The 24,889-nt window shown below is 47.0% G+C and overlaps 1 long non-coding RNA gene across 1 annotated transcript; it reads right to left on the bottom strand.

Annotated features, from left to right (window-relative positions):
* Positions 1-278: 278 nt before the first annotated feature.
* Positions 279-4,408, bottom strand: LOC125967234 (uncharacterized). Its single transcript, XR_007480683.2, has 6 exons — positions 4,089-4,408; positions 3,846-4,008; positions 2,899-3,059; positions 1,484-1,572; positions 664-718; positions 279-365 (listed from the first exon to the last, which is right to left on the bottom strand). It is a non-coding gene; the product is annotated as an uncharacterized lncRNA (long non-coding RNA).
* Positions 4,409-24,889: the final 20,481 nt, after the last annotated feature.

The following is a 24,889-nucleotide window of genomic DNA, read 5'->3' as shown; positions in this document are numbered from 1 at the left end:
TATCTATCCATCATAAATAAATAATAATCATCTGATTTAAGACTATGAGGAACTTTTTTTTAACACTATCTAAGAAAGAAAGTAAATGTCTGTCGCTGACCAAACACTTAACCTAATTGTATAAAGGTCAAATTAATACTTAAAACATAATTATTATTATTAGTAGTAGTAGTATCAGTAAATAGATTGTAATATGTGATTAAGACATACCAATGTATTCTTTCATAATCTGAGGGTAGTCTCCATTGAAGATGGGTGTGGCAAACCATCCCAGGTAGAATTGGATGTATCGCTCTGCCGCTTCAATGTCTTCCTGGTTGCTGGTGTCAACTGGTTCACCCCAGTCAGCGAGATGCCAACTAAACCTGAATGCACACGGGTTATTTTGGTTTCATGATATTGTCAGGTGGAATCCATCTATCTCCCAAACCATCACTTTCCAGCAAACCAGAAAAAAGGTGTTTTGCTGAGCCATTAACATTGCATTGTCAAAGAGGAATCCATTTTCAATGCTTTAATTATCAGTAATTTATAAATGAACACACTCACGGAGTAAGTATTTAGTATCAATTTGTGAAAAAATTAATTGACCATGGGTTGTTTATGCCTTGCAGTGACAATGATCTGACCATCATGAATCATCTGTTTTCCTTTCCTTCATACCTTTCTGTTTGCTCCTCCATCCCTTGTCGTATGTGTGCCAAACCTTAGCATGTGCCTGTGGTAAAACAAATAGAAATGATGTTCAGATCCCGTGTCCAACAATTAAGTCATACACCCTAAAAACTGCTGGACTTAAAATTGAACCGAACCAGGAGGTTGGAACAATTTCACCCAACTTTGGAGTTGCTTTACAAAAAAAAGGTATTTAAATAGCCACTATTTGCAGGTCAGCCTGGTCCCTATCCCCTGCAAATAGGATCAACTGTACTGCCTCCTTCTTATCAGAGTGCATCATGGTGAGTCCAGAAACAGCCATATTAATTACAATATTAATCCATCAAAATAATTTGACAATCGATTAATTTGATTTGAAATGTATTTTTATTTCCATCCCTTTGTTAAAAAACAACGCATTATTTCAAATTATAGACATAAAATGAATGATTCAGTTACTGCTTTGGGCTGTAACATGTTAACGCAGTTCCACAAATAATGATCAGACAAAACTGTATCTCATGATACATGTTGACTAGATCATTGTAATTAATTCCTTTTTCATTGATGTATTCACCTAAAACAGATTAAGCGAATCACATGAATTAAGATACTTACACATATTCCAAACAAAAACAATCATTTGCAATACTATGTACATTATTTTGATTGCCCGTTCAACACACAAATTGTTAGTTTATCCATCTACACCTTAATTATTTTCCAAAAATCCAAATATGACTACGTACTGTGTAGCTAATTTTATTCGTGGAATAATTTCTGTATGTTTTGCAAATCCCTCCGGCCAAATTAATGTGTGCATTACCTTTGCGTCCGCTTGGTAAAATTCTTGGCCAGGAGATGAAGAAACGATAATGATTGAGCTTCATCTCTTTCATTAGGTTAATGTCATCCCTAAATGCAAACAGAACACAATATTCACGTCATGACTATTCACATTGTTGCTCTGTTCCATCCCCTTAAATAAAAGAAGACGCGGTGTCCAAACTCCTAATCACAGCCAATCTCTCCTCGTAAAAATAATTAATTTTAAGACACAATAACTGTTTTCCACTACTCTCTGCTTAGTTTCTATTCATTTATTTATTGATTTGTTAGATGGGTGTCAAATGCTGATCTCTAAAATAAATTTAAAAAATACTCCATTATACAAATTTAGATTAGAAGTAATGTTCTGTACTTGAGTATGGATTTTAATAAGGAATGATTTAAGGGCTCCAAAGTGTGTCAAACTGTGGCGATTTGTCTCTGACCACAAACTTTTTTGCATGTTCCCCTTTTTGGAGATGAAATTATTTTCAGATTTTTTCGCTATTTAGAAGGATATAGATCACAGGTGTCAAACTCAAGGCCCGGGGGCCAGATACGGCCCGCCACATCATTTTATGTGGCCTGCGAAGACAAATTGTTTGTCAATTTTGTGTCATTACTAGAATTGCAAATTGTCTTCATTTTTAATAATTATCTTTTTTTTTTTAAATATTTGACCAGTTTTTACTCATCTTATTTGAATGAGTTATTTGTCAGTTTGTTTTGTAGCTTTTACTGTATATAATATTAGGTACTCATACATTTATTTGGGTTGACAGTCATAATTGTTAGAGATTGGCGGACTCCAGCTTATTGTGCAAGAACCACACGGGAGACAAGTAAGTCCTTTTAGACACCTGCAGGTGGAAAGTCCATTCGTCGCTGTGGGTGCAGCGATGTTCGAATGGAGGTCTAAAACTCTCCCTCCTGCAAGGGCATATTTATTAGGAGAAACAGAGTGGGGGTGAGAGTGGACAGGTTTGGTGAACCCCCGGCCTCTGGTCAAATCAGAGCAGGGGGTGTTTTACGATGTTGTGGGAAACAGAACAACTTTGATTGCTTCCTCTGCAGCTGGTCAATCAAGCAGAGAATGCAACCACTTTATTTTACTGCGTTGTGAGAGCAAGACAAGATTGGTTAATCATTATAGTCTACAGTCCAACATAATCCTACGATAAAGATAACCTGGAAAACCCTAACAATAATGGCCCTCAGAAAGAAGCTATGACTACAATGCGGCCCGCGAAAAAAATGAGGTTGACACCCCTGATTTAGATGCTTCATTGTTCCTTGTATGACACGGCATTGTTCCGACATTTACAATCAGCACAAAGAAGGAACAAAATTGTACTGCTATAGACGTACGTAAACATAAGGTGAGCTACAGTGTAACTCTGTGGGTTTTCTCACCTTAAATTTGTAAATACCATTACATGAGGAATCTCTGGTTTGATTTTGGAATATTTTTCCCTTTTTATGGGAAAAAGCATCCCAGATGCTCATTCCTTTGCCATCAACATTCCAGGCTCCCTCAGTCTGATGAGCAGAACTGCCAGCTCCCCAGGTGAAACCTGAAGAGAAAATCAATGTCACTCGAATTATTCTTTTGCATCATTTTTCATCAAAGGGAATAATTGTCAATGTATTATGCTGTTTTTGTCACGACTCGTCCCCGATCGTGTCATAGTTTTGTTCGTGTGTCTGTGTGCTCGCCCCTCCCCTCCTGTGTGCCCATGATCAGTGTGATTATTCCCACCTGCCTCTCGTTACCTGTCATGTATATAAGTCCTGTCTGCCCCTCACTCCCTGTCGGAGCATTGTTGTGTGTTCATGTCATGATGTCTTTTGGTTCCTGTTCCTGTCATTGGTAATGTCACCCTGTCTTTTTGTTTCACGTCTTTTTGGTCAGTCACGTTGTTAGGTTTTGTTAAGTCATGTCAGTTGCCGAGTCTGTTAGTTTGCGTTCTTCAATAAACCCTGGTCCAAGCTGCACTTGGTTGTCCTGCTCCATTTCCATCCGAGCCTGACAGTTTTATTGTATTCTTGTAGCTTGCAGTGGTGCTTCCAATATTTTTGTTTGTTGTATTTAGCCAACTCCACAGGATTTGACCACTTTTATTTTCGCCCCTAATGAAAGATTGAGTAATAGTGACTCGAATTATTGTTGCACATACATGCTATGAAGTTAAAGCAGATTTGGTATGATGCAACCTCAAACTTAGATTGCAAAGGTGGGGCTGAAAAATTAAAAGGATGTTTTTGTGTTGTTTTGTGAGCAATTGAAATACCACTAAACAACACAATAAATAAATACAATTTACTGCACTACAGTTTGGTCGATCTTTTTGGACTCTTACCTGTCGGAAAGGTCCCAAAATAGAAAGATGTTCTTTCAGTTTTCGTCCAGTCAAAGTCCTCCCCTGCCGACATACACAGCATCATGGCAAACGCATGGTACAACCTGACGAAACACCACCGCATTGTGATGGTTGGATCGGAGCCTTCTGTCTTTGATCACACCTATAGTAGAGAACAACCGCATTAACAGACTGCACGTGACCCTAAAAAGGCTCAAATGGGGACATGAAAATTAAACTCACAAGTCTCAGATGTCCAGGTGTTGAATAAGCATTTTATCAAACCCTAAACCTTGAATCATAATTTAGAAAAGATTTTTGGCTTTGAGTCAAGGTTCATTTGAGCCAACTGTAAGACAAAACCCTGTGAGAGACAGAAAATATGACAGCTTGTCCAGCACTGCCAAGACAAGAGACATATCTTGTGGCTGTAGCTGGAAAATGTCCAAATCTAGCTGAAAATGGAAGCTAGGTAAGGTTCTCTATGAGTCCACCTGCTATTGGCTATCGTATATCTGTCCCTACACCGAGCTGGTCAGCCTACATTCACAAGCACATATACGTGTCTGACCTGCTGCTGGTCTCGCATTGGACACTGCAGGAAAGTACTCCAAAGCAAAGGAAACGTCCTGGGCTGGTTGAATGGGTACCACTGTCACTGGCGAGCAGTGACAAAGCACAGGAAGCATCCAGGACATTTACTGCTTTCATCAGCTCACATACAGCAAGTCCACAAGCACACACGCGCATACACACACACAAACACACACTTCCATTTAAAATCAATGAAGTGTGAACATTTGCTGTGGCCAACATATCTTTTGGGGGCAAGTATTTTGCCACTGCAAGCAAAGTCTTGATTCTTGATTTAACTGCAAAACAGATCAGGGTCATTACCAGCTTAAAGTTTAGTGTTGATTCCAACTGTGAAAGAATAGTAGAAAAAAAGCAGAATGCATCTGTTTAGTATGCTTCACTTTTATTAAATAAATAAATAAATAAATAAATACCTTCTAGGGTTTTTTTTTTTTTTTTTTGCCCAATCAAATTCTACAGGTTCTGACATGTTTTGAATGTTTCTTTAAACAATAAAAAAAGCCTGGGGATTGCTGATGGTGTAGTGCATAGGTGCCAAACTCAAGGCCCGGGGACCAGATGCTGCCCGCCACATCATTTCATGTGGCCCGCAAAGACAAATTGTGCAACGACTTCATGTGTCAATACTAAAATTATAAATTGTTTTCACTTTTAAAAAATTGCTGGGAATTATTAGTACCATTCATCTTTTTAAAATATTTTAAAAAAAGTTTTTACTGCTTTTACTCTTACTGTAGATAAGTCAAGGCTTTGACAGTCATGGCCCTCTGCAGGAAACTATGACTACGATGCGGCCCGTGACAAAATTGAGTTTGACTCCCCTGGTGTAGTGGTACACTCGCTTGTCACCATGAGTTCGATCCCCGCTGTTAGATAAATTGTATATATATGTTATCATGCGTTCCCTAATGAGTACTTATTAATAAAGTTATTGCGCAGAATGCTTGCTGTTTCTTCTTGCAGACATCACCCAGTCCACAACAAGTCAAACGATGCTGTCTGGAGCTTCCTGACCTTCTACACATCTGGGAATCCAAGAAAGTTGTTGATGTCTGCACATGTCATTTTGTCTATGCACTCTTTTCACATGACTACGTTGTTTCCCATATCATTCACTTTTCGTTTCTCATGGGATCCTGTCCGCGACTTCTAGTTTCACATAGAATCTCGTTTCTTCACTCATGAGACAAAGCCCACGCTTTCCCCCCCACCTATCAGGGGCTAGTCTCACATTGTAGGTAGGGCATTCCTAAATAAAAAGAGAGGAGTGTAAACAAGACCTTTAGTGTATTTTGGATTGCTGTAAGTCTGGATGCACTCCTCGCGATAAAAGACTCAACATTCTGTCTCACTGGTTTTGTCTGCTGATCCTTTTGCTGAATCTGAACCTAACACCCGCATTGACGGCGTGTGTGTGTGTGTGTGTGTGTGTGTGTGTGTGTGTGTGCATGCGTGCGTGCGTGCGTGCGTGCGTGCGACAAGTCAAGTCAAGTCAAGTCTATTTGTATAGCCCTAAATCACAAACAGTTTCAAAGGGCTTCACATAGCCAAAATTGACAATTATTCTCAAAGCATCCCCTGATCTTAAGCTCCCAAAAGGGCAAGGAAAAACTCAAAAAAACCCTGCCAGGGGAAAATGAGAAACCTTGAGAAGGGACCACAGATGGAAGGATCCCCCTTTCAGGATCACCAGGTTGTAATGGATACAGAGAGGGCACAAGTAATACATAATATGAAAATCAATGAAAAAATGGATGTCGGAGGTGCCCTCGATTGTCCTGGCAGTGTCTTCAAGGAGGTTGAGCTGCAGTTTCTTCATCTTGAATTGGTCCCCGAGAATCCAGCTAGCCGCTATCAGCTTTTGAGCCACCTAACCCCCTCCCCAGCCAGGGAGGGGGTGGGCAGAGAAAACAAAACAAACTCCGGCCAAATCGGCCACTACAAGTTAGTTAAAGGCCATCTCATAGAAATGTGTCTTTAAACATGTCTTAAATGTTTCTGAAGTAGTAGTTCTAATATCCATTGGTAGGGCATTCCAAAGCTCTGGAGCCCGAATAGAGAATGCTCTAGACCCTGCAGACACTTTCTTGGCCCTCGGTGTAACTAAAAGACTAGCGTTTTGCGAACGAAGGTTACGAGACGGAACATAAGGAACGACTAGGTCGACGAGATATGAAGGCGCTTGTCATGCGGTCGCGTTTATTTTTCCGGTTTTCTGTCTCGTCGGTGTCGTAACTTTACTTCCTGTTTTATTTTGTCATCCCTTCCGTTTCAGTTCGTGTTTCCTTCCTCGGTGTTTGGTTGTCTTGTCTTCCCTGATCCCGATTGTGTGCACCTGTGTAGTTGACACTAATTGTCAGCACCTGTGTCCCCGCCCTTTTGTGTGTATTTAGTCCGTGTCTTCCCCTTGTCTTGTGCCAGTGTGTCTTGCCTCGTCCCGACCACCAGCGATTCTTTGACGTCCGAGCTCTCAGTAAGACTCCTCCTTTTTGTCTCGCCACAGAGCGACGCTTTTTGTTAGTGCCTTGATCCCCATAGCCTTTTTGTCTCGCCACCGAGCGACGCCTTTTGTTAGTGCCGTGATCCCCATAGCCTTTTTGTCTCGCCCCAGTGCGACGCTTTTGTTAGTACTTTTTGCCACGTGTTTTCCCTCGCAAGAGGCGTTTTGAGTTGTACTTTTGATCAGTGTGTGTGCTGGAATAAATCAGAGAAAGAAACGACTCTGCATCCGAGTCCTCCGCCTTGTTCCCAGCCTGACAGTACACACTGGCCAGACATGGACTCGGCAGAGTCGGAGCACCTGTGCGCCGCAGTGCGCTCCCATGCCTCACAGCTCGCCCAGCACCAGAGGCAAGTGGGCGACTTGGGTGAAGAAATCCGAGGACTCGCTAAGAGTCAAGAAGACTTCAGAGGAGTGGTCGCCACCCAAGTAGCAAAGCTGGGTCAGCAAATGCAGGACGTGCTCTCGCTCTTAAAAGCGGGACCAGCTGCGACCTCCAGTACACCCGCTGCTTCCCCAGTCACTCCCCTTGCAATAGCTCCCATGACCGGCGGTGCCAGACTGGCTCCTCCTGAGCGCTACTCCGGTGAACCCGGCCTTAGCCGGGCCTTTATTACTGAATGCGAGATGCACTTTGAGAGGTCCCCAGCAGATTTCCCCACCGAGCGCTCCAAGGTGGCCTACATGGTATCATACCTGACGGGAAGGGCCCGCACGTGGGCCACCGCGGAATGGGCCAGGGATTCCATCTCCTGTCGCTCTCTCCCCGCTTTTATCGAGGCTCTGCGAACGGTGTTCGACCCAATCTCCGCTGACCGAGAAAAGGCTCGCCAACTCTGTCAGATAGTCCAGGGACAAGAGACCGTCGGAGACTACGCCATCCGTTTCCGCACGCTGGCCGCGGAGTGCGGTTGGAACGCGACGGCACTGTATGACATCTTCCTCCGGGGCCTCTCTGGATCCATACAGGATCAGCTAATCCCCCTAGATCTTCCCACCGACCTCGACGCCCTCATCGCTCTGGCTATCCGCACAGACAACCGGCTGCAAGAGTGGAGGAAGCACCGAAGCAGGAACGCCACCGCCTTCGTCCCAGTAGCCGGTCCTTCCGTCCTAGACGCTAACCACTCCAGGCCGGACGGGGATCGGCAGCGCCAGGAGCCAGAACCGATGCAGTTGGGCAGAGCTAAGTTAACAGAGGAGGAGAAGTTACGGCGACGCCGGGAAGGAAGATGCTACTACTGCGGTGAGCTCGGACACCTCCTTCTCTCTTGTCCGGTGAGGAGGACCCTGAAGGTAAGCGCCTTCTCTGCGGCTCTGTCCCCGGGGCGAGTGCTCCCCAAGGGCAGGATTACACAGCTGGGAAAAGAAATAGAACTTGAAGTGCTAATAGACTCAGGAGCGGATGAAAGCTTGATAGACTGGGCATTTGCTCGCTGATGGGGGGTAAAGACTGACCTGCTGAACACTCCCATGAAAGCTAAGGCACTCAATGGACAGGCACTTTTTGAGGTAACTCACATAACAGAACCTGTTTCGCTGTCGATTGGGCCCCACCAGGAGCATATACGGCTACATGTCGTGACCTCTCCAATGAACCCTCTCATTCTCGGGTATCCATGGCTTCAACGCCACAACCCCGCTATAGACTGGGGATCAGGGGAAATAACGGGATGGGGGCCCGACTGTCATGATTCCTGTATCAAGTTTAACCCGCGCGCTGTGCCTCCTGCTCTAGACGCGCAAACCCCAGACTTAACCGGGGTACCTGCGTGTTACCACCAATGGGCCGAGGTATTCAGCAAGGCCAGGCTACCTCCCTACCTCCCCACCGTCCGTATGATTGCGCCATTGAACTCCTGCCGGGTTCAACTATACCCAAGGGGAGGCTTTATTCTCTTTCGGGACCTGAAAAGCAAGCCTTGAACGAATATATAGACTCCTCCCTGCAAGCAGGACTGATTCGACCATCATCGTCGCCTGCGGGGGCGGGGTTCTTTTTCGTGGGCAAGAAGGACGGCACCCTACGTCCCTGTATTGACTATAGTCCCCTCAATCAGATCACAATCAAGAACCGGTATCCGCTCCCACTGATGTCGACCGTGTTCGACCAATTACAGCAAGCCCGGGTGTTCACAAAGTTAGATCTGCGCAACGCATACCATCTAGTGCGCATCCGGGAAGGGGACGAATGGAAGACAGGGTTCAACACCCATCGAGGACACTTTGAATACCTAGTCATGCCATTTGGCCTCACCAATGCTCCCGCTGTGTTTCAGGCCATGATAAATGATGTTTTGAGGGACTGTTTGGACCGTTTTGTGTACGTATATTTGGATGATATTTTGATTTATTCCCCGGATCTGAAGACGGTGCTGCGACGACTCCTTGCACACCAACGGTACGTAAAGGCCGAGAAAAGTGAATTCCACAAGAACACCGTATCTTTTCTCGGTTTCATCGTAGCCCCGGGCAAAGTTGAGATGGACCCGGCGAAAGTTAGCGCGGTAATGGAATGGCCTACCCCTGACTCACGCAGAAAGGTGCAGCAATTCCTGGGCTTTGCCAATTTTTATCGGCGGTTCATCAAGGGCTTCAGTGCCACGGCGGCTCCCTTGCACGCGCTCACGTGTGGAGGCGGCCTTCCAGGAGCTGAAGAACCGCTTCAGCACCGCTCCCATCCTCACGCTTCCCGACCCGTCACGACAGTTTGTGGTGGAGGTGGACGCCTCCAATCGAGGAGTAGGGGCCATTCTATCACAGAGAGCCAAGCCAGCGCTAAGCCATGCAGTGATTTATAGGTTAGTAGAAGAACCTTGAAGTCACATCTTAAATGGACCGGGAGCCAATGTAATTTGGCTAATATTGGGGTAATGTGATAAAATTTTCTTGACCGTGAGAGCAGCCTCGCAGCGGCATTTTGCACTAACTGTAGACTTTTGATACTGGACTTAGGAAGACCAGAGAATAATACATTACAGTAGTCCAGGCGCGACGTGACGAACGCATGTATAATAGTTTCCGCATCCCCGGTCGAGAGGATAGGACGAATTTTAGCAATATTACGAAGGTGAAAAAACGCAATCCTGGTTATATTCTTAATGTGTTTTTGAAAGGAGAGCGTTTGGTCAAATATTACCCCGAGATTAGTTACCGTATCACTCTGAGTGATAGTACGGTTATCTATAGTTATAGTGGTTTCCTTAAATAAGTGTTGATAACGAGTAGGACCAATTATCAACATCTCAGTTTTATCTGGGTTAAGACGAAGGAAGTTGAGAGACATCCGTTGCTTGATCTCCGCAAGGCACGCCTCGAGATTACAACAGTCCCGTGTTTACAAAAACATTTAAAAAAAAGATTTAAAAAAAGCCACACAATCTTCCTTTATGGACGCATGTCAACTTTTAATTCACCCTTTACTTTTATCGTATATCTTCCACCTGTACATTTGCGGACGAAGGATGAGAAGTTTTTCAAAAAGGATAGATTGTTTGTATGCTGGGGGTGGATGACGGAGTGCCTTCAATTTGCTTCAAGCAAACAAGACACGGAGTACTTCTCCGTCAAAAAGGTTTACATATTGCCATTCAATCTGGTGACCGACGGTGGTTGCATTTGCAGTAAAATGCTATCTCGGGTGACGCTTGATCAGTTGGAAATTTCAATACTCACAATATTCTCTCTACAGTAATGCATTACCAGGAAAACACATCCTCCTGATTGACTGGCTCACTTGGGCTGAGCTGAGATTATATAGGGTATATAACAATCAAATGAGAAGAAATAGTTCCTTGAATCTTTGGAAGCCGTGTAGGAGCCCCGTGTTGAAAGTAATGATCTTTGTGTCTGGTGAATCTGAACAACCTGGCAAATTAAAAGAGAGGGGATAAGTGCATACTAATAGTTAAAAATGATTTGAAACTTCAGTAATATCTGACTTCTTGAAAGCTAAAGGTTTGTTTTTCTAGATGGCTAAGATTGCTAGCAACATAGCTAGAAACTACAGGCCTCAAGATCAAAATATTGAGAAAGAAAATATATATATTTTTTTAATTGTATCATGAATTGAAGAGTCAGTGTTAAACCACTGTCCTGTGCCTCCACAGTCTGTTTTTGAAAAACCACATCATATGACTGAAAAAGTCAAATGTTCTTACTTCCGGGTGTGCCCAGGATGGTGGGTACGTTTAAATTCAAACATGCCGCCTGCTGCTTAAACTCTTCAAGCTCATCACTCGTCAAACTTGGTCTCTTGGCTGGAAAAAACACAAACCTGCAGTCATCATGAACTTTCACCACTTTTCATACATGTTACTAAATAGATTTCCTCCACGAGGTGTACTTTTGACAGCTTTAAACAGGGCAATAAGTATTTTTCTTTACAGATTAAGCGAGATAAACATGCATGTCAGCCATATTTGTGGAATGTATCGTTGACCATGTTGCTGTGTAAATGTGAAAACGCCACAGTAGAATCAAGGTATGCAAATTAGGCAGGAATACCGTATTTTTCAGACTAAAAGTCGCTCCGGAATATCGTATTAGCCATAAAATGCACAATAACGTGAAAAAAAACTTATATAAGTCGCTCCGGAGTAAAAGTCGCATTTTGAGGGAAATTTATTCGACAAAATCCAACACCAATAACAGACATGAACGAGCAACAACAGGCTAAACGATAGGTATGCTAATATGATATAAACACAAACGAAGAGCTGAGAACGGGCCTGACGTAACAGAGTTATTCAAATAACTATTGCATAAATAACACGTTTATAAAACCATCTGTGTCACTCCAATTCATTAAATCCATCGATCGTCCTTTATGTCAACATAAATGCACGCCGCTGACGGCGGTTGCGCTTCAAAATATTCCACAGGCCCATATAACGATATATAAATTATATATCAAATAACTATTATACAAGCAATAATGTTATGAAACCATCTGTGTCACTCCAAATCATTAAATCCATCGATCGTCCTTTATGTCAACAATGCTGGCCGGGAGCACGCAGCTGACAGCGCTTACACTTTAAAATATTCCACAGGCCCATATAACGATATATAAATTAGATATCAAATAACTATTATATAAACAATAATATTATCAAACCATCTGTGTCACTCCAAATCATTAAATCCATCGATCAAATTCCTCGTCCTTTGTCAACAATGCCGCGCGTGCGCCCTGACATCAGCATCGTCGTTATTCCACAGATCTAGTATGTAACTATATATTGTAGCGTTATCAACGTACAAGGAAAGACGTAGGTTTGGTAAATGGCTCTTAATGTAACAAAACAAACTTCCAGGCGTGTGGCGGCGTGGACTTCCATCCCCGGAGGTGGCACTTACAGCCACGGAGGTGGAGGAGAGCTCCGTAGAGTAGGACCGGATATGCGTAAAAGCCATGTCCGAGCCCCATCCACCGTCCCCGGACAGCCACCCGGCCGAGCGCCGGCCCCCGACTTCCATCCACGGAGGTGAAAGAGAGCTCCGTAGAGTAGGACCGAGTATGCGTAAAAGCCATGTCCGAGCCCCATCCACCGTCCCCGGACAGCCACCCGGCCGAGCGCCGGCCCCCGACTTCCATCCACGGAGGTGAAAGAGAGCTCCGTAGAGTAGGACCGGGTATGCGTAAAAGCCATGTCCGAGCCCCATCCACCGTCCCCGGACAGCCACCCGGCCGAGTGCCGGCCCCCGACTTCCATCCACGGAGGTGAAAGAGAGCTCCGTAGAGTAGGACCGGGCGTGCATAAAAGCCATAATAGTTTTTCAAACCTTCTGTGTCGCTCCAAATCCTTCAAACTCTTCGTCCTCCGTGTCAATTACAAACAAACCTGCTAATAATGCCGGTAGTACATACGTGGGGCCCTTCGTCATCTTCGTCATCCTGTGATCGAATCTTTGTCCTTTATATAAACAACCGCCGCGCCGCTGGCGTCACTTGAAATTCAAATTACAGTAATCCATTGCTACATCGCGGTTTAATTTTTTTTTTTTGAATTTTGAAAATTTGTGAAAAGATTCACATAAATCGCTTCTCAGTATAAGTCGCCCCCCCCCCACCCAAACTATGAAAAAAATGTGACTTATAGTCCAAAAAATACAGTAAACAACTATTATCAAACCATCTGTGTCACTCCAAATCATTAGATCCATCGATCAAAATCTTTGACCTTTATGTAAACAATGCCGCGTGTGCGCCACGCCGCTGACGTCGTCCTTTGCAGTTCAAATTATTCCACAGGCCCATAGAATTATAAACAACAATTTTATCAAACAATCTCTGTCACTCCAAGTCATTAAATCTCATGATCGAATCCTTTGTCCTTTATGTAAACAACGCCGCGTGTGGGCGTCATGCTACTGACGTCATCGTTTGCAGTTCAAATTCCACTAATCCCTTGCTACATCGCGGTTCGTTTATCGCGGTTTCACTACATCGTGGATTTTTGAATTTTGGAAATTTGTGAATAATTTCACATATAAGTCGCTCCTGAGTATATGTAACAGTCCATCAAGAGATGTAAGTCTTACTCAGAATCTGCAAGAAACGGTATGTGTGTTCTCCAATGGTAATGTTGGACAGAAATAGGATGCAGTCAGGGCAGCTGGTATTCAAGAGAACCTCTGTAGCAGAGAAGGGACGCTCTGTTGCAAACAAACAAAGGAAACAACACTCATTTGTCCTTTTTTGTTAGCGCAAATTCCAAAAAACGACTGATGTGAATGTTTACCGCTCACCCATGTGGATAGTGTTGTTGACCAAGGTCAACTTAGAAGTGACACTGTAGCAATGTCTGCCGCCCCTTTACAAAAACACAACAGAACGGATTGACATTTGATGTAGGTCATTCAAGATGAGAACCCAAACACCAGTTGTATAATTATTGTACATTCTGAAGACTTGAAAGGCATGGAAGTGGTCACTTTGATTGGATGGGTAGATTCTCCCCCACAGCTTCCTCACAAACATCTTCTGAAGGATTTGCGGTCCTGGAATGTCACTACTTTCCGCCCCAAACGTCCACGTGCCAAAGAACTGTAGCACACAGCAGACGCATTAGTTGCACGCAATTTATCATATGCATTGACTCAACCAGGGAAGCGTATTACCTGTTCACGACTTTGGATTTGAACCTGCTGGGTCAACGTGTCACATTCAGTCAGAGGAGATGAGAGGCCCGCGAGCAGAAGCACGGCGGTGAGAATTATCAACAACATTGCGCCACAATCAACGCGTTGATTTGCGTGGGGATCTTGCGGCTGCTCTATTGAGAATGATCACTCCACCTGCTTAAATCTCAGTCGAGTGAGTATCAACGTATCAAAGTTCAGCCACTTGTTTACACACATTTTGTAATGTGTACAATCCAGCCCACTCAAAGAGTGCTGTAATATTCATTGCATTGATTTAGAAGATGTTTCAAACAAACATGTGTTGAATGGTTGTAATTCTGTGATACCTAGTAAAATTTAAAATTGAGCCTGATTTTTTATTTTATTACGACATTAACAGTTTCTACATTAGAGATGTATTTTATTCTATTTTCCATTTATCTTTCCATCCATCCATCCATGCATGTTTTGGTGATTTGGGAGGAAACCACCGGGCACGTAGAGAACACGCAAACTCCACACAGGAAGGCTGGCGCCGGAATCAAACCAGCAACCTCTGCACTGTGAGGTGGACGTGTTAACTGGTCGCGCCACCATGCCGCCTCACGGAGGACTCAGACAGCGATTTATTTAAACAAAAAGGGGAAAAAAATGACGAATGATGCTGTGGCAAGGCCTCAAGAATAGCAATTTGCAGAAGACATCGCTTGCCTTTTCACAATACTGTATGACAACCCGCGACAAAATATCAACTTTGGATTCAAGGGGTTGTTTTGTCACATGTATTATATTTTATTTTGCCTTCTGTGTCTGTACTGTAGGTGGGTTGTGTATCAGGAGCCAAACTACAGAGGGACTCATTACATCCTGGAGAAACGAGACTTCAATGGGGGCCGCAGGGGGCCTGGGGTCGCGGGCCCCCCCAATGGGGGCCCCAGTGGGCCAGGGGCCACAGGCTCCCATTGGGGGCCGCACGGGGCCAGGGGCAATGCCCCAGAGGGGGCTCAGGGGGCAAAGCTCCCTGGAAATTCCTGGATTTTGTCAGTATAGCAACCCCAAAACCATTACTTCCATCACTCAATTTCAACAGTTTTGTTAAAAAAATATTCCCGCTTGGTGGGCTACCATCAAAATGGCACAATCAATTCTGAAGTTTTTCCTTTTGATGTAAACTGTTAATTTTTTGCATCTATCTATCTATCTATCTATCTATCTATCTATCTATCTATCTATCTATCTATCTATCTATCTATCTATCTATCTATCTATCTATCTATCATTGAAGATTTATTCTTTAACGATGTCATGACAATAGCCTAACATTAGCTTACATGTAACACCATGTTACCCACATGCTTGTAAAAGTAAAAACGTACCTTTGAGTTTTTTGGTTTTGATGTGCTCCTTAATGTTCGAAGCGCCGCGACCTCCATAGCTTATCACATCTTGACAAAGAATGCACAAAATCGAATTTACGGATATGTTCCGTCAGGCAGGTGGTTACGGACTGTGTTCCGAGTTGTAAGATGACGCTGCTCTCAAGCCATGCCCACCTGAAGCAGTTCCCGATCCCGTTCGACTTGTCTATTTCCCTGGCACGATCCTGTCACGTGCTGGCGCCACCTGCGACAGGACCACACCCACCTGTCAGTGGAATCGCCGTCACCTGCCACGGGCTCATGGACAGCGCTATATCAGCGCCGCCAGCGCAGACCCGAGTGTCAGTCTGTCCCTTGATGCTGCTTCGCTCATCAGTCCCTGAGATACTGACTCGCTTGACTATTTGGAATCCCGCAGAATTGTTTGTCCACCCCAGCCCGATCGCCGCTCCAGCGCCAGCTGTTCCCATCATCCCCTTCCACAATAAAGTCTGTCGCTACGCACCTGGCTGTACTGTCCGATCCCTTACAGATCCTCGTCTTTTTTTCTCTAAAACCTTCGCCATGCTGGCTAAAACTTTTGTTAATTAGGCAAATGAGTAGGCACATGATGTGACAAAAGTAGCGCCGAAATGCTGCCGAAAATAAGGCGGCTGTTGTCGCAATACTGCTGCCAGCCGCTAACCCCCCCACATATAAAAGAAAATTCTCAACGGTTCTACACAATTCACGAAAATGATACTCCTGACGGAAAAAAAACACGGAAATCCGCGGATCCGCGGAAAATTCTGATCCCTGGTCACTGTAGAGCAGTGGTTCTTAACCGGGGGTGCCCCTAGGGGTGCGAGAATTTTTCCCAGGGGGTGCGAGGATACCCTGGGGGAAATGTAAAATTTTTCGGGGATAATGGTCGGGTAACCGAAAAAAGTGAAAAATTCTGGAAATCAAGAAGTACTTGGCATTAGGGATAATGCTAATTAAGCCTTATAGCTGCAAAGTAAACCAATTATTATTATAATAATTATTTAGGGTTAGGGTTAGGGGTGCGAGAACTGGTTGGTGAATTGAATGGGGTGCGAACAAGGAAAAATGTTAAGAACCACTCCTGTAGAGCATGGATAGCAAAGTAAATGTATTGTTACATCAAAGTAACTCAAAATACATCAATGAATGTGTAAAATGCTGGCAACAAAAGTGAGTACACCCCAACTTAAAATGTCGAAATTGGACCCAAATATCAATATTTTGTGTGGCCACCATTTTTTTCCAGCATAGCCATAACCTTTATAGGCATGGAGTTCACCAGAGCTTCACAGGTCACCGCTGGAATCCTCTTCCACTCTTCCATGATGACATCACGGAACTGGTGGATGTTGGAGACCTTGCGCTCCTCCACCTCCCGTTTGAGGATGCCCCACAGATGTTCAATAGGGTTTAGGTCTGTACAAATCAAAACGCCTCTGGCGAGGGAAAACGCGTGGCAAAAAGTACAAACAGAAGGCGTCGCACTGAGGCGAGAAAAAAGGCTAAAAGTACAAATCAAAACGCCTTTTACGAGGGAAAACACGCGGCAAAAAGTACAAACAAAAGGCATCGCACTGAGGCGAGACAAAAGGGCTATGGGAATCCAGGCACAAACAAAAGCGTCGCTCGGTGGCGAGACAAAGAGGAGGGGTCTTACTGAGAACTCGGACATCAAGGAATCGCTGGTGGTCGGGACGAGGCAAGACACACTGGCACAAGACAAGGGGAAGACACGGACTAAATACACACAAAAGGGCGGGGACACAGGTGCTGACCATTATTGTCAATTACACAGGTGCACACAATCGGGATCAGGGAAGACAAGACAACCAACACCGAGGAAGGAAACACAAACTGAAACGGAAGGGACGACAAAATAAAACCGGAAGTAAAATTACGACATCGACGAGACAGAAACCCGGAAAAATAAACGCGACCGCATGACAGAACCCCCCCCCCTAGGGCCGGATCCCAGACGGCCCAGGAGCCCCAGGGTGAGCCGCATAAAAGTCCTCAAAAAGTCCCGGGTCCAAAATATAACTAGGCGGCACCCATTGCCGCTCCTCCGGCCCATAACCCTCCCAGTCCACCAGGTACTGCCAGCCCCGGCCTCTTCTGCGCACATCCAATAGTTCTTTAACGGTGTAGGCCGTCCCACCTCCCACAGTCCGCGGAGGGGGCGCAGGATCTGGCACCAACGGACTGTCCACCACCGGCTTGACCTTCCCAACGTGAAAGGTGGGGTGGACTGCAAGGGACCTGGGCAAGCGGAGACGCACCGCGGCCAGGTGCACGACCTTGGCGATGGGGAACGGACCCACGAAGCGAGGCGCCAGTTTCCTGGAGTCCCCCCGGTGGGGAAGATCCTTGGCGGATAGCCAGACACGTTGACCTCGCTGGTACACGGGCGCCGGACGTCTCCTCCGGTCAGCCATCCGCTTGACCCGGTCCCCCTGTCGGACCAGCGTGGCCCGAGCCGCCGACCAGACGCGACGACAGCGGCGCACCAAGGCGTGGGCTGAAGACACCGTCACCTCCGGCTCACTGTCAGGGAAGACAGGGGGCTGGTAGCCATACACACACTTGAAGGGGGACATACCTGTAGCCGTGGTGGGCAGGGAGTTGTGGGCATACTCCACCCAGGAGAGGTTCTTGCTCCACGAGGAGGGGTTCTGGGAGACCAGGCAGCGGAGACTTGTCTCCAACTGCTGGTTAATACGTTCCGTCTGTCCGTTTGCCTCCGGGTGATAGCCTGACGTGAGACTCACGGTTGCCCCTATGAGCCTGCAAAATTCCCGCCAAAACCTGGATACGAATTGGGGCCCTCTATCGGAAACAATGTCTTTCGGGAACCCATGAACCCGGAATATGTGGTCCATCATCACGGTGGCCGTTCGTTTAGCGGACGGGAGCTTGGGCAGGGCGATAAAGTGAGCCATCTTTGAGAATCTGTCCACCACTGTGAGTATGGTGGTTCGCCCCTGCGAGGCCGGAAGCCCGGTGACGAAGTCCATGGATATCTCTGCCCAAGGGCGCGAAGGAATGGGTAGGGGATGCAGCAACCCCATACGGGCGCCGTGGGAGTTCTTATTCCGGGCGCAGACGGGACAGGCTGCAACGTATTCATTGACGTCTGCCCTCATGGAGGGCCACCAGAATCGCTGCTGGATGACAAACAGCGTTCGGCGCATGCCCGGATGGCAGGAGAGTCTGGAGGTGTGAGCCCAATGGATGACTTGGGATCGTAATTGAGCAGGGACAAATAGTCGGTTCTCAGGGCAACCACTAGGGGGTGGCTTGTTACCATTGGCCCGCTGTACCCGGCCTTCGATAGGCCAGGTCACTGCTCTAACCAGGCAATGAGGAGGCAGGATGGTTTCGGGCTTCTTAATTTCTGGATCCGAGTTGAAAACACGGGAGAGGGCGTCAGGCTTGGTGTTCTTGGTTCCCGGTCTGTAGGACAGAGTGAAGTTAAAACGATTAAAAAAAAGTGACTTGGCGTGAATTCAGTCTCTTAGCTGACTTTATGTATTCTAAATTTTTATGGTCTGTCCAGACCAAAAAAGGCTGCTGTGCTCCCTCTAACCAATGTCTCCATTCTTCCAATGCCAGCTTTACTGCCAACAGTTCGCGATCCCCCACATCATAATTCTGTTCGGCGGGCGTCAGCCGTCGAGACAGGAACGCGCACGGATGGAGCTTGTTGTCGCTCTTGGCTCTCTGTGAAAGGATGGCACCTACTCCTTGATTGGAGGCGTCCACCTCCACCACAAACTGCCGCGACGGATCAGGAAGCGTGAGGATGGGAGCGGTGCTGAAGCGGTTCTTTAGCTCCTGGAAGGCCGCCTCCGCCGACCAGTGGAAGGGAACCTTAGGAGACGTGAGCGCGTGCAAGGGAGCCGCTGTGGCGCTGAAGCCCTTGATGAACCGCCGATAAAAATTGGCAAAGCCCAGGAATTGCTGCACCTTCCTGCGTGAGTCAGGGGTAGGCCATTCTGTTACCGCGCTTACTTTCGCCGGGTCCATCTCAACCTTGCCCGGGGCTACGATGAAGCCGAGAAAAGAAACGGTGCTCTTGTGGAATTCACTTTTCTCGGCCTTTACGTATAGTTGGTGTTCAAGGAGTCGTTGCAACACCGTCTCGACGTGAACCCTATGGGTCTTCAGATCTGGGGAATAAATCAAAATATCGTCCAAATATACGTACACAAACCGGTCCAAACAGTCTCTCAAAACATCGTTTATCATGGCCTGAAACACAGCGGGAGCATTGGTGAGGCCAAATGGCATGACGAGGTATTCAAAATGTCCTCGATGGGTGTTGAACCCTGTCTTCCATTCGTCCCCTTCCCGGATGCGCACCAGATGGTAGGCGTTGCGCAGATCTAACTTTGTGAACACCCGGGCTTGCTGTAATTGGTCGAACACGGTCGACATCAGTGGGAGCGGATACCGATTCTTGATGGTGATCTGATTGAGGGGACTATAATCAATGCAGGGACGTAGGGTGCCGTCCTTCTTGCCCACGAAAAAGAACCCCGCCCCCGCAGGCGACGACGATGGTCGAATCAGTCCTGCTTGCAGGGAGGAGTCTATATATTCATTCAAGGTTTGCTTCTCAGGTCCCGAAAGAGAATAAAGCCTCCCCTTGGGTATAGTTGAACCCGGCAGGAGGTCAATGACGCAATCATACGGACGGTGGGGAGGCAGAGAGGTAGCCTTGGCCTTGCTGAATACCTCGGCCCATTGGTGGTAACACGCAGGGACCCCGGTTAGGTCTGGGGTTGGCGCGTCTGGAGCAGGAGGCACAGGGCGTGGGTTAGACTTGATACAGGAATCATGACAGTCGGACCCCCATCCCGTTATTTCCCCTGATCCCCAGTCTATAGCGGGGTTGTGGCGTTGAAGCCATGGATACCCGAGAATGAGAGGGTTCATTGGAGAGGTCACGACATGTAGCCGTATGTTCTCCTGGTGGGGACCAATTGACAGCGAGACTGGTTCTGTTATGTGAGTTATCTCAAAGAGTGCCTGTCCATTGAGTGCCTTAGCTTTCACGGGAGTGTTCAGTAACTCAGTCTTTACCCCCCACCGGCGAGCAAATGCCCAGTCTATCAAGCTTTCGTCCGCTCCAGAGTCTATTAATACTTCGAGTTCTATTTCTCTTCCCAACTGTGTAATCCTGCCCTTGGGGAGCACTCGCCCCGGGGACAGAGCCGCAGAGAAGGCGCTTACCTTCAGGGTCCTCCTCACTGGACAGGAGAGAAGGAGGTGTCCGAGCTCGCCGCAGTAGTAGCATCTTCCCTCTCGGCGCCGCCGTAACTTCTCCTCCTCTGTTAACTTAGCTCTGCCCAACTGCATCGGTTCTGGCTCCTGGCGCTGCCGATCCCCGTACAGCCTGGAGTGGTGAACGTCAGAGCCGGCTACTGGGACGAAGGCGGGGGCGTTGCTGCTTCGGTGCTTCCTCCACTCTTGCAGCCGGTTGTCAGTGCGGATAGCCAGAGCGATGAGGGCGTCGAGGTCGGTGGGAAGGTCTAAGGGGATTAGCTGATCCTGTATGGATCCAGAGAGGCCCCGGAGGAAGATGTCATATAGTGCCGCCGCGTTCCAACCGCACACCGCGGCCAGCGTGCGGAACCGGATGGCGTAGTCTCCGACGGTGTCTTGTCCCTGGACTATCTGACAGAGTTGGCGAGCCTTGTCTCGGTCAGCGGAGATTGGATCGAACACCGTTCGCAGGGCCTGGATGAAAGCGGGGAGAGAGCGACAGGAGATGGAATCCCTGGCCCATTCCGCGGTGGCCCACGTGCGGGCCCTTCCCGTCAGGTATGATACCATGTAGGCCACCTTGGTGGGGAAATCTGCTGGGGAACTCTCAAAATGCATCTCGCATTCTGTAATAAAGGCCCGGCTAAGGCCGGGTTCTCCGGAGTAGCGCTCTGGAGGAGCCAGTCTGGCACCGCCAGTCATGGGAGCTATTGCAAGGGGAGTAACGGGGGAAGCGACGGGTGTACTGGAGGTCGCTGCTGGTCCCGCGTTTAAGAGCGAGAGCACTTCCTGCATTTGCTGACCCAGCTTTGCTACTTGGGTGGCGACCGCTCCTCTGAAATCTTCTTGATTCTTAGCGAGTCCTCGGATCTCTTCTCCCAAGTCGCCCACTTCCCTCTGGTGCTGGGCGAGCAGTGAGGCATGGGAGCGCACTGCGGCGCACAGGTGCTCCGACTCTGCCGAGTCCATGTCTGGCCAGTGTGTACTGTCAGGCAGGGAACAAGGCGAAGGACTCGGATGCAGAGTCGTTTCTTTCTTGGATTTATTCCAGCAAGCACACTGATCAAAAGTACAAATCAAAACGCCTCTGGCGAGGGAAAACGCGTGGCAAAAAGTACAAACAGAAGGCGTCGCACTGAGGCGAGAAAAAAGGCTAAAAGTACAAATCAAAACGCCTCTTACGAGGGAAAACACGCGGCAAAAAGTACAAACAAAAGGCGTCGCACTGAGGCGAGACAAAAGGGCTATGGGAATCCAGGCACAAACAAAAGCGTCGCTCGGTGGCGAGACAAAGAGGAGGTATCTTACTGAGAACTCGGACATCAAGGAATCGCTGGTGGTCGGGACGAGGCAAGACACACTGGCACAAGACAAGGGGAAGACACGGACTAAATACACACAAAAGGGCGGGGACACAGGTGCTGACCATTATTGTCAATTACACAGGTGCACACAATCGGGATCAGGGAAGACAAGACAACCAACACCGAGGAAGGAAACACAAACTGAAACGGAAGGGACGACAAAATAAAACCGGAAGTAAAATTACGACATCGACGAGACAGAAACCCGGAAAAATAAACGCGACCGCATGACAGAGCGTGAACGAATAACTTCCTAAAGTGATTCGTTCTTTTTTCAGTTCATATGACTTCAACCAGTAGGTGTCGGTAATGCGCATTGAAGCTGATGCCACCTCGCCGTAAAACATAACGAAGAAGAAAATGACGTAACTGTTAACGTTATAGAAATTGTTGTGCTCTCATAGTGGTGTTATGGTTCCCCCCGCTGTTTGTTTTGGGAATCACAGGGTCCCTGCCGATTTTCTATGTGGGCGTGTTCTGAACAAAACTCGCCCTCTTCCAGGGAAAGTTGAGCAAAGACGAAGACGTGTGTGATTCTTCCTCTGTAACAAACGTCAAGTTTACCGGTTATCCTGCCCTAAGATAACTATGTTAACAGTAACTTCCCGTTACCAACGGATCTGTGTGTAAACGAGTCAGTGAGTGATTTGCATATCCAGTTCATTGCGAGAATTGATCAGTGAGGGAACGAATCCTGACTTTCCCGTTTGCAAAAGATTCAATGGGTGAACTGCCTTCCTTCCCGTGCATCAACGGATCAGTCAGTGAACGTGTTGCGTCTCCTTCCTGGCGTGAACTATGTAAGCTAGAATATAGATTTACGATTTGCCAAGGAAAGAAAGAACCACTCACTGAAACACCACTTCTTTTATGCACGTTTTCTCCAATCTAAGGGCTAACTAATGCATGAAGGGATGCGCCGTTATGCAAAATCGGGGAGATTATGTTTCGCTTTGGGTAATCTTTATTTTATAACACTTATAGTAGTTTTTAAATAACGTGTATGCATATATACGCCTAAATATTGTAATCCAATGTATCTGCTGCAATTTCACATTAGATTGCTAGTTTGAAATGTACTTTTATTATTATTATTATCATTATTATTAATTTAATAAACATTCATGTTAAAACTTGTCTGGTGTTTTATTCCTTGTTTTTATATTCGCCAATTAAAACATAAAAATCAGACATTTGGTTAACTGCTATATATCAAAGTCAAAGTCTGCTTTATTGTCAATTTCTTCACATGCCAAGACACACAAAGAGATCGAAATTACGTTCCCACTATCCCACGGTGACAAGACATAGTTCACAATGTACATACAAGTAAACAACACAAGAAAATAAAACAAGAAGGCACAAACAATGAATAAATAAGAGTGATGAATAAATAATAAATAAACAAATAACACAATAAATAAGTACAGGACGCTACGCAAAAGGGGGACGAGAGTTCAGGATCCTAACAGCCTGGAGAATGAAGCTGTTGGTGAGTCTGGTGGTGCGGGAGCGCAAGCTCCTGTACCTCTTCCCAGAGGGCAGAAGACAAAAAGTGAGCGGGGTGACTCATCACTCACAATGGTGGTCGACTTGCGGGCGAGATGGGAGGCGTAAATGCCTTTCAGGGAGTGGAGTGAAGCACCAATAATCTTACCAGCCATGTTCACAATGCGCTGCAGGGCCTTCATGTTGTATTCAGTGCAGCTACCACCCCAAACAGCGATACCACTGGAGAGGACGCTCTCAATGGTGCCACGGTAGAATGTTGTCATGACGGCCGGAGGAGCACTTGCTCGCCTGAGTTTCCGCAGGAAGTACAGGCGGCGCTGAGCTTTCTTCGCCAGTGACGCGGTGTTGGCGGACCAGGAGAGGTCCTCACGGATGTCCACCCTCAGGAATCTGGTGCTGCTCACCCTCTCCACCACAGCACCGTCGATGGTCAGCGGCCGGTGTTGGGTGTGACCCTTCCGGAAGTCAACAACAATTTCCTTGGTCTTGTTGACGTTCAGCAGGAGGTTGTTGTCTCTGCACCACGCGGTCAGAAGGTCAACCTCCAACCTGTACCGAGTCTCGTCGCCCTTGGTGATGAGACCCACCAGAGTCGTGTCGTCAGCAAACTTCACTATGCGGTTGTCGCTGTAGGACGCAGTGCAGTCATGCGTCAGCAGGGTGAAGAGAAGAGGACTGAGCACACAGCCTTGGGGCGGCCCCATGCTCAGCGTGATGCTGGCGGAGATTTTGTCGCCAACACGTGCCACCTGAGGTCTCTGTAGCCAGTTGCAGAGGTAGGTACTGAGGCCCAGCTTGGCGAGTTTGCAGATGAGTTTTTGTGGCACAATTGTGTTGAAGGCAGAACTGAAGTCCACAAACAGCAATCTCACATACGAGTCCCCACTCTCCAGGTGGGAGAGGGCCGAGTGGAGGGGAGAGCAGATGGCATCCTCAGAGGACCGTTTGGCTCGGTACGCAAACTGGAAGGGGTCTATGGTGGGGGGGAGAATGGATCTGATGTGCTCCATGACAAGCCGCTCAAAGCACTTCATGATGATGGGCGTCAGTGCCACGGGGCGGTAGTCATTGAAGCAGGACGGAGCAGGCTTCTTCGGCACAGGTACGATGGTGGCAGCCTTGAAACACGAAGGGACAATGGCCTGCTGCAGGGAAATGTTAAAGATGTCCGTGAAGACACCCGTCAGCTCCCCAGCGCAGTCCTGCAGCGCTCGACCTGGGATGTTGTCAGGGCCCGCCACCTTACGGGTGTTGATAGCGGCAAGCGCCCTC

This window comes from Syngnathus scovelli, chromosome 4 (genome assembly GCF_024217435.2).
Source record: "Syngnathus scovelli strain Florida chromosome 4, RoL_Ssco_1.2, whole genome shotgun sequence".
NCBI classification, from domain to species: Eukaryota; Metazoa; Chordata; class Actinopteri; order Syngnathiformes; family Syngnathidae; genus Syngnathus; species Syngnathus scovelli.
This window is presented reverse-complemented; position numbering and strand designations above follow the sequence as displayed.